Here is a 2,727-nt window from a genome sequence, read left to right as displayed (position 1 = left end):
GACCCTGCGTCTGCAGGGGGGTTGGACTAGATGACCTCTAGAGGTCCCTTCCAACCTTAAGCATTCTATGATTCTATGATCTGCTGCCAGCAGGGGTGGGGAGGGGAATAAATATTGTATTCTGCATGGATTAGATTCAGCCATTATTTTTTACAAAAGAGTACATTAATTTGAAATCAGGCATCAGTTTCAAGTAGAGCAAAGGCTAGCCTGCACTGACAGACTGGTGAACTTTGCAATTGGGAGTCAAAACTGTAAACTAAGGTAAAATTTGTTTGTGTGAAATTGTATTTTTTTTTGCTTTATTTGCAGTGTGTGATTTGTATGTATGACAGCATGTGTAATATACTTAGTTCTGTTATTAAAAAATGTTTCAAACTGATGAATATATTTCTGTTTTTCAGACCCCATCAGCTGTTCAGAAGATAAAACAGCTTCTTAAGGATAAACCTGAGCATGTAAGTGCAAACAAGGCCATCTTGTAAATTGTGTTAAGATATTAGCACTGTAGATGATTGTGAAGCATTTCTAGCTAACCTAGCAGCTTGAAATAAATACTGAACTACTTAGAGATGTTGATGCCTTTTTTGAGGGAAATGTATCAGCTTATTTATCTATCAAGCTTTAGTTCTATTTAAAAATGTAATCCAAAAAAATGACTGACTGTGATGACATTTCATGGTACAGTTACTCTTGGAATAGATAAAACTGAAAAAATAATTTTAACTTCAAAATGTTTCTCATCTAGATTTTAAGTAACTATTCTAGCATGGCATAGATTATGACTTCTGGTAGGGGCAGAGATCTCCAACTGTTGATTTGAAGATATTAATCAAGTTCTTGAAGGAATTCTGCCTATGAAATATATAATTATTGTTGCACATTTATCATAGCGCTTTCATAGAGGTTACTGTACTTTTCCGTTTTAATTATGCAGTGAAGCATACATGTTTGGACAGAAGTGCAAATACTTGTGGAAGATTTAGTTTTCTGGTTCATGTGTCCCTACAACCATTTCTCAGTTCTTTACTTACATAGATGTTCTTCTTGTTTGGTGTACAACATCATGTTGGATAATTATAAATAATTAAAATGCATCAACTAGGTTGGCCTTTAACATTGTTTACTACAATAAATGAATAGAGATACTTGACAAAGGAGAGAGAGGATTGGTTTTTAAGTATTGAAGATCACAAAGTATTTTTTCAAAACTTGGATTGAAGTGAAAGTTTTCTGGTAGCCATTATTGGCGTTCCATGCAAATCTAGTAACAAGTATAACTGTAGACTCAACTGATTTATTCTTGCAATACTGTTTTCACATAAAATGTGTAATAACATAGAACAAATGTAGCATGGAATGAAGAGCCAAATTTTGCTAATACCAACTCAAATGAGAGTTATAAAATGAGTAATAAATATTTATGATTTGTGTTCTAACCTTTACCTTGGTAGTTGGTTTGTAAAAGAGAAAAATGTTGCCTCCTAATCCATTAAGCTTCTATTTTACTATTGTGTTTGAGGGAGGGAAGAATAAATATCAGCATTTTGTTGTTATGTGTACTTTTTATCTTGGTGTTCCAGAAGATGCTTAAAAAGTTATTAATGTTTTATTTCAGGTAGGTGTGAAAGTAGGTGTTCGTACAAGAGGATGCAATGGACTTTCTTACACATTAGAATATACAAAATCAAAAGGAGAATCTGATGAAGTAGTAGTTCAAGATGGTGAGTTTCTGAAGCAGTAGAGCAAAACTGTGTGGTGATGAGTTTTCCAAGGGACAGGTTAGAATTTCTTTGAAGGAACAAATTATAGAGGCAGAAGTCCTAGCATTCTGTTATAAGAATTGTTGCCTTAGCTTTTGTTGTGAAGATAAAGAAGTAACTAGTTAAAATCTGTAGATTTGCAGTGGAAATAGAAGTTGGATCAAGGATGCCCCTCATTTCATGTCCATGTTGGATTAAGTTGAAATTCTCTAGGATAGCAACAAGAGTTTGTGCACTGGGCCAGAATAGATGGTCTAGTCTATTATTCTGATCTTTGGAGGAGGCCAATAGCAGATATTTAGAGAGAGTATAAAACAAGTTATATCTAGAAAAATGCTTTACCAGCATACCTAAAATAATCATGGTGAGATAAATCCATACAAAAAATACCTGCACATGTACACACTCAAATACCAGTGTTAGACTGTTCCTAGGGTTTTATAGGAAGACCGCAAAAAAGAAAAAAAAGCGGTGTCCCATCTTAGACTGGTGAAATTAAATTATATTGATGGACTTTGTATTTAACTTCCATTTTAATCACTGACATGCAAATTCAAAGTGAATAATGAAGAGTTTGGCTGTATGTAATTTTATTGTTGTTGTCTTCAAGGCGTTAGAGTGTTTATTGAGAAGAAAGCACAGTTGACGCTTCTAGGAACTGAAATGGACTATGTAGAAAACAAACTGACCAGTGAATTTGTCTTCAATAATCCAAATATCAAAGGAACATGTGGCTGTGGGAAAGCTTTAACATATGAAATCTCAGGACTATTACTTTGTCTTTGAACACCACAAAACGCTTGCTGACTATTTGACTTTCAAAAGCATATGTGTTTTCTTCAGGTTCCTAGGCTGTGTAAGGTGTGGATGCCTTTAAGGAAAATAATGTTAATTCATTTTAAAAATCTAAATTGTGTGTTAAATTCCACCACTGATGTATTTATGCTGTAATTTGTGATGAATT

General features: G+C 33.8%; 1 long non-coding RNA gene across 1 annotated transcript; it reads left to right on the top strand.

Moving 5' to 3' along the window:
* Positions 1–296: 296 nt before the first annotated feature.
* LOC104576826 (uncharacterized) lies at positions 297–2,465 on the top strand. The gene is made up of 3 exons (XR_015913873.1): positions 297–458; positions 1,619–1,724; positions 2,374–2,465. It is a non-coding gene; the product is annotated as an uncharacterized LOC104576826 (long non-coding RNA).
* The last annotated feature ends 262 nt before the right edge of the window (positions 2,466–2,727 follow it).

The sequence above is a fragment of the Tinamus guttatus genome, unplaced genomic scaffold (assembly GCF_059628265.1).
Source record: "Tinamus guttatus ecotype Peru unplaced genomic scaffold, ASM5962826v1 Tinamus_guttatus_pri_ptg000498l, whole genome shotgun sequence".
In the NCBI taxonomy this organism is placed as follows: Eukaryota; Metazoa; Chordata; class Aves; order Tinamiformes; family Tinamidae; genus Tinamus; species Tinamus guttatus.
The sequence above is the reverse complement of the archived record's forward strand: the minus strand, read 5'-3'. Positions and strand labels throughout refer to the sequence as shown.